At 36.4% G+C, this 14,505-nt stretch overlaps 1 protein-coding gene and 1 pseudogene across 7 annotated transcripts in view; one reads left to right on the forward strand and one right to left on the reverse strand.

The window, feature by feature from the left end:
- Btrc (beta-transducin repeat containing E3 ubiquitin protein ligase) overlaps positions 1-14,505 on the forward strand; it is a 188,432-nt gene that overhangs the window by 50,454 nt on the left and 123,473 nt on the right. The window lies entirely within an intron of this gene.
- On the reverse strand, positions 8,527-9,364 carry LOC143381498 (PCNA-associated factor pseudogene; annotated as a pseudogene).

Here is a 14,505-nt window from a genome sequence, read left to right on the forward strand (position 1 = left end):
TGGGGACTGAACCCAGGGGTGCTTAGCCACTGAGCCACATCCCCAACACTTTTTATTTTTTATTTTGAGACAGTCTTCCTAAATTGCTGAGGCTGGCCTTAAATTTGTGATCCTTTGCCTCAATCTCCCAAATTTCTGGGATTATAGGCATGTGCTGCCACACCCAGTTTAACCATTCTTTAATATACAATTCATTAGTTTAACTACATTCACATTATTGTGCAACCAGTCTACAGAAATTTTTACCTTTTGCAAAACTGGACTCTATACTATTAAGCAACAACTCCTATTTCATCTCCTTCCAGCCCCTGGAAACCACCATTCTAGTTTTAAAATTTGACTATTCGTGTTAACTCATATCAGTGCAATCATACTTTATCTTTTTGTGAATGCTGTATTCACCTAGCATCATCTCAAGGTTCATCCAAGTTACAGCATGTGTAAGAGATTTCTTCCTTCTTTAGGCTGAATAATACTCAATTGTATGCACATATACCACTTTATCCATTCATCTGTCAGTGGCACCTGTTTTGTTCTTCCTTTTGGCTCTTTGACTCTGTTTGGTTTTTTTTATTTACTTAGTTTGTGGTACTAGGGATAGAGCCTATCACTGAGCTATATCAATATCCCTTTTTATTTTTTATTTTGAGACAGAACCTAAGTTGTTGAGACTGGCCACAAAAGTTGTGATTCTCCTGCCTGTAACCCTAGCTTAGATTACTTTTGTTTGTTTTTGGCTTTAAATTTGGTTATTTGAAGGGGTCAGTGGACCACGCCTGTAATCCCAGCGGCTGGGGAGGCTGAAATAGGAGGATCATGAGTTCAAAGCCAGCCTCAGCAAAAACAAGGCACTAAGCAACTCAGTGAGAACCCTGTCTCTAAGTCACAAAATAGGGCTGGGGATGTGTCTTAGTGGGCAAGTACCTCTCAGTTGTTCAATCCCTGGTACCAAAAACAAAACAAAACAAAACCAAAAAAACACAGTTATTTGAGCCCTTCACTTTGAGTGCTTGATAATTTTTAATGATAATATTTTAAAAATTAATGAAAATATTAGAGACTCAGTGATATCTTCCTTCAGAGAGGGTTTAATATTTTTCATGGGCATATCCCTTTTGTTGAATTGAGGCTGCTCTCTTTGGTGCCCTTTTTCTGATCCATGGTGTTAGCTAAAAGCTATCTGAGATTTTTTTTTTTTCCCTCCAATATATCTGAGTACTTCCTCCTAGGTGAGCCCTGCATTCTCAATTTTTAGCTCCCCAGCATCATTAGACTGCTGAAATATGCTTTAAACTTGGTTTTACAGTATCTTGCTCTGTGCATGTAAAACTTCAAAGATAGCAGATGCTTTAGGGGAAATTGTGGACAGAATGTCTGGCTCTCCAGAGTGCATTTCACTTCTCCCAGTATCTTTTTTTTTTTATTATTATTGTTTTTATTATAGCTTAATGTTTATACACAGCAGTTGGGTCATCCCGACAAACTCATACATGTATAGAAATCAATTTAAGTTCATGGACCTCCCTGTTTATTCCCTACCCCTCCTTCCTCTACTAGACATCCCTTTCACTTGGCTATTGTATCTCATTGGTTTGTATGTAATCTTATCCCTTATGCCTCCCCCCCCCCCCCCCCCCCCCCCCCCCCCCCCGCTTTCCTGTATTTTACTCCAGCTTCTACTTATGAGAGAGAACATTCGACCTTTGAGTTTGGCTAATTTCACTTATCATGATGTTATCCTTTTCCATCCATTTACTGGCAAATGCCATAATTTCATTCTTTTAATGACTGCATAAATTTCTTAATCCAGATATCTGCTTAATATCTCGACCCCCTAAAGTATTAGATACATTGGTTCTCTAATGCCTTCAAACAGTTTTCTTTTGTATTTTATTTAGTTTTTACTGTTACCTTTTCTCCATGAAATTTAGTCTCATAACAATTACTAAATTATAGCCAAAAGCAAAATCTCAAGAGTTTTTATTAATTGTCCATGTTTTATTTAAACATTCTCAGATTATAGAAAAGTTGTATAAAAATCTAATAACATTTTAAAAATAAACCATTTGAGAATAAGGTACTGTACCCCCAAATTCTTTGAATATATATTTCCTATAAATAAGAACATTCTCCTACATAACCTAGTAAGGTTCAGAATATGGAAATTGATATTGATAAATATTTTGCCATCTAATCTATAGTCCCCATTCACTTTTTTCTGTTAATCTTAATTTATGGCCTTTAGATAAAAGGATCCTAATCCATAGTCACATTAATCCATAGTCACATATTGCATTTAGTTATCATGCCTTTTTTTCCCTTCAGTCTGGGATAGTTACTAGTTATTCAGTCTTTTCTTGGACTTTGATAATATTGACATCTCTGAGAATTACAGGCTATGTATTTTGTATGTGTTTGTTGTGGTTGTTGTTTTTGATGCAGAGATTGAATCCAAGACCTTGCACATGCCAAGCACACACTCTACTACTGATATACCTCTGTTGAAAGGTTTTTTTGGCGGGGGAGGGGGGTTGTACTGGGGATTGAACTCAGGGTACTCAGCTACTGAGTCACATCCCCAGCCCTATTTTGTATTTTATTTAGAGACAGGATCTCATTGAGTTACTTAGCACCTGGCTTTTGTTGAAGCTGACTTTGAACTCGTGATCTGAGGCTGGCTGTGAATTTGTGATCCTCCTGTCAGCCTTTCTAGCTGCTGGGATTACAGGCTTGTGCCACCTTGTCCGACTGAATGTTTTTTGAGTTTGGATTTTTTTTTATGATTATATCTAGCTTATGTGACTTATGTGACTTTGACAAGAACATTACAGAGATAATCTTATGTTCTTACTGCATATTATCAACACTTGATTTTAATTTTCTTTCATTTGTTGTGTTATTAATGTTGATCATTATAATGTTGATTAAGATGTCAACTTGTTTTTTTACTGTAAAGTATTTAATGGGAGGTACTTGGAGACTAAGTATCCTGTTCATTAATCTTTCAGTTTACTTTTAATATCATTAATGGATTCATGAATTTCTACTTTATTCAGTAGCTTATGGTATTAGTTGTTTATTGCCAAATAACAAATTACCACAATTTAGTGAGTTATAATGTAACACACAACATTTCATATTTTGGGGGCAGTTCACAAATGAGTTGTATTTAAACTTTAAATGGCAAATAATTGTTACAGGTTGAGCATCTAATATAAAAATCTGAACTCCCAAATGCTCCAAAGTCCAACTTTCTGAGCACTGACATGAACTCCCCATGTGAAAAATTTCATAAGTGACTTCTTATGATTAGTTGAAGTGAAAATGCAGGTGTATTAACAGTATTATATGAAATAACCTTCAGGCTATGTATATAAGGTATCTATCAAGCATAAATGAATTTTCTCTGTAGACTTGGGTCCCATATCCTTAAGATATCTCTTTATGTATATTCATATATTCCAAAATACAAATAAACAAACAAAATGGAAAATACTTGTTTGAAACATAAAATTAAACTTATGAAGTGAAAACATCATATTTATTTTTAAGTTTTCATGAGCTCTAATATGTTAGAATGCTAACTCCTAAATTGACAGGATGCTGTATACCCTGACATAGGCTTTTTCCTAGAATTTTCCCACATCTGTGTTTGTTTCCAAAAGTACATATTTTTTTTATTCTTTATTGTGGTATAATTGGCAAATAAAAATTATATATATTTAAGATGTACAACATGATGTTTTCATATATGTATTCATTGTGATTACCACAGTCAAGCTGATTAATGTGTCCATAATCCAACATACATTTAATATCTCACAGTTTTTTGGAGTCAGGAGTCTAGGCAGAGCTGACCTGTGTCCACAAAGCCATAATCAAGGTGTTGTCCAGAGCTATGATTTCATTTGAAGGCTCAGTTAAGGAAGGACCCACTTCTAAGTACATGGTTGTTGGCAGAATTCTTTTCTTCAAGGACTACTGGACTGAAAGCCTAAATTCTCAGCTGGTTGTAGGCTCTAGGCTCTAGTTCCTTGCCACATGAACCTCTCCATAAGACTGCTTGCTTCATTAAATCATGCAAGCCAAGAAGGACAGTAGAGTCTCTTAGCAAGATGGAAGTTACAGTCTTATTGAAGAAGTTCAGAAACCCCCAACCTGAAGATCCTCACCATAATTGTTATTTTTAAAAAATATATATATTTTTTAGTTGTTGATGAACATTTATTTTATTTATTTATATGTGGTGCTGAGTATCGAACCTAGTGCCTCACACATGCTAGGCAAGTGCTCTGCCACTGAGCCACAACCCCAGTTCACCATAATTGTTCTTGTTAACAAAATATCAGCAAAGATTTCTGCAAAAGAGCTCAGTGTGGTTAGAACTTCCTATTTCTTGTTGCTCTGTTTTGCAAGAACTAAGTTTAACTCCAGACTTGCCCATATCACTCCTGCTTTTGTGGTAAAACATGTAAAACTTCTAACTGTTCTAAAAAAAAGTGAGGCAAAAAGCGCTTTTTGAGAATTCAAAGAAAAAAATTACGTTTATGTAGACTTCTGCAAAAACGTAAACCTTCAACCTTGCCCTCCCATCCCCTCCAGTATAAAGTCCAAAAAATTTCTCAACTCTCAGTCCAGAGGAAGAAAGGCATGAGCTAATATGCACTGTCTGTGGCCAGTTAACCTTTTTCCTCCTAATTCCTTAATGTCCAGCCTCATCTGACCTACATCAGTATGTAATTTAGTCACAGAAAATGTCATCCCATTACCTTTGCCATGTTCTCTTTGAAGGAAAGGTACTAGGCTATCCCATACTCAAGGGGTTAGGATTAAATAAGGGTGTGAATACCAGGAGGTGGGAATTATTGGGGAACATGTTAAGAGTTTGCCTGCTACCATCATAATCCATTATTATCATTATTTAGTTAGATGTTTAAATTGTCTCAGATTGATCCTGTCCTGGATTTTCATTCTGGCCCTGTGTCATTTGACATGTTTCTACTGTTGTTTGAACCTCTGAAGAACATATTTTAAGCCCATCTTGAAGTTTCCCTGTCTGAACCCTGGAAACAGCCATTGTCCTAAGATTCTTTCATTTATTTAATACTTAGAATCATTAAATGTGTTCATCATATTAATGGTGTTAGTGCTTCTGGGCCTTCTCAGTTGACAGATCTAGGGAATGTGTGTGTGTTGGTAGGAGGGGAGTGTGTGTGTACATGTATACAATACATACATCATTTACTTACAAATAGCTCTCTCATTATATTAAGCTTTGAGATCACAATATTGCCTTCAGTTGTAATTCAGCAATATAGTATGCATTTTAGTTTTTTTTTTTTTTTCCTTTCTCTTAACTCCTTTCTCTGATTTAGGAACCTAGCTTTTATTATCCTCAGTATTTGATCCATCACTCTTATTTGATGGGTCCTCCTATATAACTCATTTCCTGTTGTCCCCACAGCTTTCTCTCTATTTCATACCACATTCATACATCTTATGGATGCTTTACTCTTTCTAACTTCTTTACTTCACTGAGTCTGAAACTGACTGCTGGACCATTGCCCCTCCACCTCAGTGTGTGACATCTTTTGCCTACCTAGAAAACCTTGATGCTGTGCTGTCCTGTGTAGATGTGGATGCCCTCATCCTTCTACTCGCTGCTATTCTCCTGGTTTCCTCTCTCCGCTAAGGCTGTGTCACCCCATGCTGAACCATTTCCACCAGAAAATGTTTTTTCCTGGAAGTCTATACCAGGCCTTTTCTGCCCTCAGGGATAACCTTCTTATACCACTTGGGATTCCAAAATCCCGCATTGGGTCACTGTGACTCTCCCCCCTCCACTAAGCTTGTTGCCTACTTATCCTGTATTCAATGTCTATTGAGCTAAATTGTTTACAAAGGAAGAAGAGGGAAAGGTATCAATTTTTAAAAATATATATATGTGTGTGTATATCTATATATGGTTAGTATATATATGTATATATATACATGTGTGTGTATATACATATACAGTTAGGTGTAGGTGGACACAATACCTTTATTTAAATATATATTATTATTATTCTAATCAGTTATACATGACAACAGAATGCTCTTCGATTCATTTTATACAAATGGAGCACAATTTATCACTTCTGGATGTACATGAAGTAGGGTCACACCATTTGTGCAGTCATACATTACCTAGGGTATTGATGTCTGTCTTATTGGACCATCTTTTTTACTCCCTTCCCTTCCTCCCTTCCTTTGCCTAATCCAAAGTTCTCCACTTGTCCCATGCCCCACCCCCACCCCCATTATGGATTATCATTTACTTAGAGAAAACATTCAGCCTTTGGTTTTGGGGGATTTACTTACTTTGCTTACCATGATATTCTCCAACTCTATCCATTTACCTGCAAATGCCATTATTCTATTCTCTTTCAATGCTGATATTTTATTTATTTTTATATGGTGCTGAGATTGAACCCAGTGCCTCAAACGTTCTAGTCAAGCACTCTACCACTGAACTACAACTCAAGCACCTCAAATTTTATTTTTAAAAATACAAGATTTTTGGGCTGGGGTTGTAGCTCAGGAGTAGAGCGCTTGCCTAGCATGTATATGGCACTGGGTTTGATCCTCAGCCCATATTAAAAAAAAAAAAAATAAATAAATAAAGTATTGTGTCCACCTACAACTAAAAAAATTTTTTTTAAAAAGACTAGATTGTTATAAAGAATGCTTTTAACCTAATATGTTAAAAACTTATACAGACATCACTTATTTTCATATTTATGTAAGCATTACAGTTTTCTTTTATTTCTTTATTTTCTTTTTTTTTTTTTTATAAGAGACAGCCATCTTACTAAATTGCTCAGGCTGGCCTCTCACCATCATCCTACCATAGCATCTTGAATAGTTGGGAGTACAAGCACATGTTTGTAGTGATATTAGCTACTGTACCCAGCTACATTGCAGAACTTGTTTGGTCTTTTCTTTCTTTTTTGTGGTACTGGAGATTGAACCCAGTGATTCTCTACCACTGAATTATACCCCCAGCCCTTTCTATTTTTAATTTTGAAACAGGGTCTGTCTCAGATGCCCACTCTGGCCTTGAATTTGTGATCCTCTGGCTTCTGCCTCCTAAGTAGCTGGTATTACATGCCGGTGCTTCAGGGCCCAGCCTACATGACAGTCATGTACCCAAGCTTTCATGCCATTAATTTTACTCACTTATTCCCGTCCCTGCCTCTCCCCGCCAAAAAAGCTAGTTTGCCAGTGTCTCTCTCTGTGCCACTGCTATTCTTCTAGTCTTTCAGGTTTGACATTTTGGAGTTATTTCTGGCTCATTTTCCTTCTTTCCTTATAATCTGCCACTGAATCCTATTGATCCTTTTTTTAGATGTGTGTTTGTCATCTCCATGTTGATGATTACAGCAGCTTTTTTTTTAATTGTGAAAATAAGTACTCTTTTATTTCAAATTTCAGAAAAACATGCCTTTTAAAATATGGTTAATTTTGAAAATTGACAGCTTATCAGCAAGCAGTGTGCTAGGAAAGCAAGAACATCAGTTAACAAGTAGTATTATACCCACCTCTTCAGTTATACCACTGGTTATCTTGAGAAATGTGGTGAACGCTCTGAAGATTTTAGACTCAGCTGTGGGCTATAGCATGATTTGCCAGTCATGTTTTATTGATTTCCAACTTTAAAAATATAGGTGCAAAGGATATTTTATGATACTGAATTAATTATCCAAGAAAAATTCCTCCCTATTAATGTGGTTTATGCAATCTTTTTTCCTCATTCTATGCTAGTATTTTGTCTTTTTGTTGTTTTAGGAACTTTGATTATCAGTTGTTTAAACCCTCCTTAACTTTTTCCATATCCATCCAAATTTATTCAGTGTGACAATTTTGGCTCCTTTCTGAAAAATGACAGAAATTAAGTTTAATTAATACTGATTTTTTTTTTAAAAGAGAGTTTTTTAAATTTATTTTTTAGTTTTCAGTGGACACAGCATCTTTATTTTATTTTTTTATGTGGTGCTGAGGATCGAACCCAGCACCCTGTGCATGCCAGGCGAGCGCGATCCCGCTTGAGCCACATCCCCAGCCCCAATACTGAATTTTTTTGATGTGTAAAACTCTAACTCTGCTTTTTAAAGCAAATAAAGGGAATAACAAACTGCATCATTTCAGTGCCCACATATAAATGGCATCAGTACGGTATGTAAGCAAATCTCAAATATAGGACATTAGTAATTGGAACATCATGCAGTGATTTAATGTTAGTAAGAACAAGAAGCTTTATAACAGGTAAAAGAACCAACATACTGCATTAAATTGAATATTAACCTAAGTAACCATAATTTTACAAATTCTCCAATTTCATAACTTGCTTTTAAATATACTTTAGCCTTATTTTTTTAAGTTAAATACATATTCAGCAAAGCTTATTGAACAAACGTATCTATGCAAATCTACACCCTAGAGTACCAGAGTAATCAGGAGACATTATTCAAAGATGGATAAGTTCTGTTATTTTTCATCATCTGTGTGATCAGGCTGCAAAGGACATACTTTTTTCTCTTTGCTTTTCCTAAGCTACTGCTTCCTGCCTCTTCAGGAATCTGATTCTCCTTTTCAAAATCTTTAGGGGACAGCCTGAAGAATTCTCCAATTCCTTTTTGCTGCTTGGGGGGTGGACATCACAAACTGGATTTCCTCCTGCATACTTATTTTCAACCTTCCTTGATAAAAGCCATGTACAATTAGTGACTGAGGTGGAGGGACCAAGGACCTTTCTTGAGAAGCCACCACTTTTCTGTAGGTGCTTGGGATACTGTCTGCTTTGAGTTTGCACCATGTTCAAACAGGAGGAGATGAGAAAAACGCAGATTCCCAGCCAAAGGTGTTTCACAGGAGAGGGACCTCTACAGCTTCTTGAATGCACTTTCTTTCCTTGGTTCCTGTAGTAAATCTAGCATTCCCAAACTGTCTTTGGCTCCCCATTTCTTAATAAATGAAGTAATTCCATGTAAAGTGCCATTTCTATGTAACACTTTCCTAGATAATCAGAATAGTTTTTAGTTTGATCATTGCTACTTGCTAGTACCCATCAACTTTTAGTAATTCATTTAACCTCTTGTATCTTTTTTTTTTCCTTATTAGATTGTTATACAGGTTGAATAAGATAATGAACTGTGAAAGAACATTATCCAGCACATTCTGTCCAGTCTAGTTAGAGCAGTCTCCCTCAAGTAGCAAATGAGTATTATTATCAGTACTATGACTATTCCCCAAGCAAACAATGCTTCCTTCTCTTTGATATGTAGTTCTCATTGATCTCTCACCATTAAGCACACTTACTGAACATATACTATGAACAGGCACTGGAGATGAAAAAATGGTGTGTGAATCCTATCTCTAAGGAATACAGTCTGTAGAGGAGGCAATATATAATTAACTTTCATACAGTAGCAAGTGTTACAATAAACTTAAAACCTGTGTCTGAACCTTTCTAGATATTAGAAAATATAACAGCTATTGTCTAACACAATATAATGTATTACTATATTTTTCCTTGTAGTAACCATTTATGTTAACTTGTCCCCAAAATAGAGTGTAAATTGAGATGGAGATTTGATTTCTAGCACCATCAAAAAAAAAAAAAAAAAAAAAAAAAAGGAAAAGAAAAAGAATAAACCACATGAGAGCAGGTCTGTTTTGTAATAGTGAGTCTATGGATTTTGGAGATAAGCACACTGGGGCCTTTTGTATGTCATTGCCATTTAGTCAAGTTCTCTGAACTTATCTACTCTCCTTTTGGTTTATTTTTTTTGCCTGGGGATTGAACAAAGGTGTGCTTTACCACTAAGCTGTGTTTCTAGTCCTCACTTTTAATTTTAATTTTTGGTTTTTTTAGTTGTAGATGGACAGAACACCTTTATTTTATTTATCTATTTTCATGTGATGCTGAGGATTGAACCCAGTGCCTCAAACATGCTAGGCTAGCATTCTACCACTAAGCTACAACCCAAGCACCTCAAGTTTTTTTTGACACAAGTTCTCACTGAATTGCTGAGGGTCTCCTTAAAGGTCTCCTTTAAGTTGCTGAGGCTGGCCTTGAAGCTGGGAACCTCCTCTCTCAGCCTCCCAAGTCACTAGGATCAGGCATGCACCACACGCGCCACTCTCATTTTAAAGTAATAGTGTTAACAACTCTTTGACAAGCTTGCAATGATTAAATGAAATAATGTACTTAAAAGATATAACACAATGTCTGGCAAACAGTTTTTGTCTGATAAAATTTAGTTCTTGTAATCCACATTGATTACAAGAATTTATGTCCAGAACTGGGGTTGTGACTCAGTGGTAGAGCACTTGCCTATCATGTGTCAGGCCTTGGGTTCTATTCTCAGCATCCGCATAAACAAATAAAATAAAGGTTCATTGACAACTAAAAAAATAAATAAAAATAAAAAAAGAATTCATGTCCACTCTGGTCAGGAAAAATAAGTATTTGATTGGTGGATAAATATTGTTCTTATGGTCTGTAGTTCATAATGGCTTCTCCGAACCTTGTGGAAATACAAGTGACATTTATAGAAGCCTGTTCTTGATAATGATTCCACTTTACTTTTTTTTATAAGGGGGGAGTTACTGGGGATTGAACTCTGGGGCATTTGTCCACTAAGCAATATCCAGCCCTATTTTGCATTTTATTTTGAGACAGGGTCTCACTAAGTTGCTTAGTGCCTTGCTGTTGCTGAGGCTGGCTTTGAACTCGCTATCCTCCTGCCTCCTGAGCTGCTGGGATTACTGGCATGCACCACCGCGCCCAGTTTTACTTTTTTTTAAAAAATTTTTTATTCTAGTTTGTTATATATGACAGCAGAATGCATTATAATTCATATTACATATATAGAGCACAATTTTTATATCTCTGCTTGTATACAAGGTATATTCACACCATTCATGTCTTCCTCATACATGTACTTAAGGTAGTGATGTCCATCTCATTCCACCATCTTTTTTCACCCCTTTGCCACCTCCTTCCCCCTCCCTCCCCTTTGCCCTATCTAGAGTTTGTCTGATCTTCCCATGCTCCCCCTCCCAACCCCACTATGAATCCAACCTCCTTATATCAGAGAAAACCTTTGGCATTTGGTTTTTTGGGATTGGCTATCTTTACTTAGCATGATATGCTCTAACTCCATCCATTTACCTGCAAATGCCATAATTTTATTCTCTTTTATTGATGAGTTATATTCTATTGTGTATACATATACCACAGTTTCTTTATCCATTCATCTGTTGAAGGGCATCTAGGTTGCTTCCACAGTTTAATTATTGTGAATTGTGCTGCAATAAACATTGATGTGGTATGTTGTTTTTAAGTCCTTTGGGTACAGCTGGATCAAAAGGTGGTTCCATTTGGGATAGCTGGATCAAAAGGTGGTTCCATTCCCAGTTTTTCAAGCAATCTTCATACTGCTTTCCATATTGGCTGCACCATTTTGCAGTCCCACCAGCAATGTATGAGTGGCTTTCCCCCCACATCCTCGCCAACACTTATTGTTGTTTGTATTCTTTGTTGTTGTTTTTTTGTTTGTTTGTTTGTTTGTATTCTTAATAGCTGCCATTCTGACTGGAATGAGATGAAATCTTAGAGCAGTTTTGATTTGCGTTTGTCTAATTGCTAGAGATGTTGAACATTTTTTTATATATTCGTTGATTGATTGTATATCCTTTTCTAAGAAGTGTCTGTTCAGTTCCCTGGCCCATTTATTGATTGTGTTATCTGTTTTTTGTTTTTTTTTTAAATTTTGAGTTTAGCTTTTTGAGTTCTTTATATACCCTAGAGATTAGTGCTCTATCTGATGTGCAAATGGTAAAAATTTGCTCCCAAGCTGTAGGCTCCCTATTCACCTCACTGATTGTTTCTTTTGCTGAGAAGAAGCTTTTTAGTTGAATCCATTCCATTTATTAATTCTTGATTTTAATTCTTGCACTATAGGAGTCTTGTTAAGGAAGTAGGGGTCTAATCTGATATGATGGAGATTTGGGCCTGCTTTTTCTTCTATTAGACGCAGAGTCTCTGGTTTAATTCCTAGATCCTTGATCCACTTTGAGTTGAGTTTTGTGCATGGTGAGAGATAGGGGTTTAATTTCATTTTGTTGCATATGGATTTCCAGTTTTCCCAGCACCATTTGTTGAAGGGGCTATCTTTTCTCCAATGTTTTTGGCGCCTTTGTCTAATATAAGATACCTGTAATTATGTGGGTTAGTCTGTGTGTCCTCTGTTCTGTACCAATGGTCTACTAGTGTATTTTGGTGCCAATACCCTGCTGTTTTTGTTACTATTGCTCTGTAGTATATTTTAAGGTTGTATACTGATGCCACCTGTTTCACTCTTCTTGCTAAGGATTGCTTTAGCTATTCTGGGTCTCTTATTTTTCCAGATGAATTTCATGACTGCTTTTTCTTTTTCTATGAGGAATGTCATTGGGATTTTGATTGAAATTGCATTAAATCTGTATAATGCTTTTGGTGGTATGGTCATTTTGACCATATTAATTCTGCCTATCCAAGAACAAGGAGGATCTTTCGATCTTCTAAGATCTTCTTTAATTTCTTTCTTTAGCTTTCTATAGTTTTCGTTGTAGAGGTCTTTCACTTTTTTTGTTAGATTGATTCCCAAGTTTGTTTTTTTTTGTTGTTGTTGTTTTTTTTTGTTTTGAGGCTATTGTAAATGGGGTAGTTTTCCTCATTTCCCTTTCAGAGAATTTGTCACTGATAACACATAAATGCCTTTGTTGGTATCCTGTTACTTTTCTGAATTCATTGTTAAGGAAGCAGTTTTGATTTGCATTTGTCTAATTGCTAGAGATGTCGAACATTTTTTTATATACTCTTTGATTGATTATATATCCTTTTCTGAGAAGTGTCTGTTTAGTTCCCTGGCCCATTTACTAGTTCTACAAGTTTTCTGGTGGAATTTTTTGGGTCTTCTAGGTATATAATCATATCATCGGCAAATAGTGCTAATTTGAGTTCTTCTTTTCCTATCTGTATCCCTTTAATTTCTTTTGTTGTCTAATTGCTCTGGCTAGTGTTTCAAGCACTATGTTAAATAGAAGTTTTTTTTTTTTTTTTTTAAAAAGTGGGCTTTGGACCCAGGGGTGCTTTATTATTGACCTGCATCCCCAGCCCTTTAAAAAATTTTGTTTAAAAGAAATTTTGTGAGAGAGTCTTGCTAGGTTGCTGAGGATTTTACCAGGTTGATGAGGTTGGCCTTGAATTTGTGATCCTCCTGTTTTAGCCTCCTGTCCACTCTCATTTTTTTTCCTTACAACCTCCCCAAATCTTAATTTTACAGATACACCATGCTGTTATTCTTATGTCCTAAATGTACATCTTTATATACTAAAGAAATAAGTTTTTTTTTTCATCCTTCAAGAAGTAATTTGAGCTTTCTTGAGGACATTATTGCCCTGATGAGAATGTGATTCCTAGAACATAGATAACACCAGAGCAGAATAAATCCCAGGAGCTGAAAGACTCCTGGAGCCCAGTGTCTATGCTACGGATGGGCTAGAGACAGGGAAGAAGGGAAAGAAGCAAAATTTAAACTGTAATTAAAAGTTACAACAATTGGAAAGTATTTATCAAATTCTAACTCTAGGTATCCCCAACCATGCTGGGTGTGGGGGAATACTACAGGTACAGGTGACAGAAGCCATCTCTGCATTTAAAATTTTTTTTTGTACCAGGGATTGAATCCAAGGGTGTTTAACCGCTGATCCACAATCGCAGCCCTTTTTTAGTATTTTGAGACAGGTTCTTGCTAGGTTGCTTACAGCCTTGTTAAATTGCTGAGGCTGGCTTCAAACCTGTGATCCTCCTGCCTCAGCCTCCTGAGCCACTGGGATTATGGGCACGCACCACCACGCCTGGCCCATCTCTTCTTTTAAGGACCAGATTCTGAGTGGGGACTCACAAAGAGAACACACAGGCTAGTTAAGGAGGCTGCATGGCAGGATAGAAAGAGTAAGCATGGGAGATCTGGCTTCAAATCCCAGCTGAGCTATACTTGTGAGCCTCAACTTCAAAATCATCCAGAGTTCTTATTTTAATTTCATCACAAGTTTGTACAGTAAGCTAGGTAGATGTAATCATCCTATATAACAGGTGGGACTTTCATATTTGGAATAAACTAAGTAAGGATTCTTAAAAGGCAGTTGTTGAGTTTGTGTTTGTATAGGTAGAGTCTGAATGCATTGCAGGGGCTATGGAATTCTGTAGTTCTCTTGGCCTGAATTTTTTAGTTGATGTAGTAGTGAAAAGGGAATTCTGTTTCATGGCTTAAGGATACGTAAACTCTCAATGCAGCAATCTTTTTATTGTTGATTATTATAGCTTCTATTACTCCTAGAAGTTGACCAACAGGGACTTGAGTTTAGGAGATTTTGTCATTCAGCTTTCATGTGGTAAATGCTGAGGCCAGCCCTTTG

This window comes from Callospermophilus lateralis, chromosome 15 (genome assembly GCF_048772815.1).
Source record: "Callospermophilus lateralis isolate mCalLat2 chromosome 15, mCalLat2.hap1, whole genome shotgun sequence".
NCBI classification, from domain to species: domain Eukaryota; kingdom Metazoa; phylum Chordata; class Mammalia; order Rodentia; family Sciuridae; genus Callospermophilus; species Callospermophilus lateralis.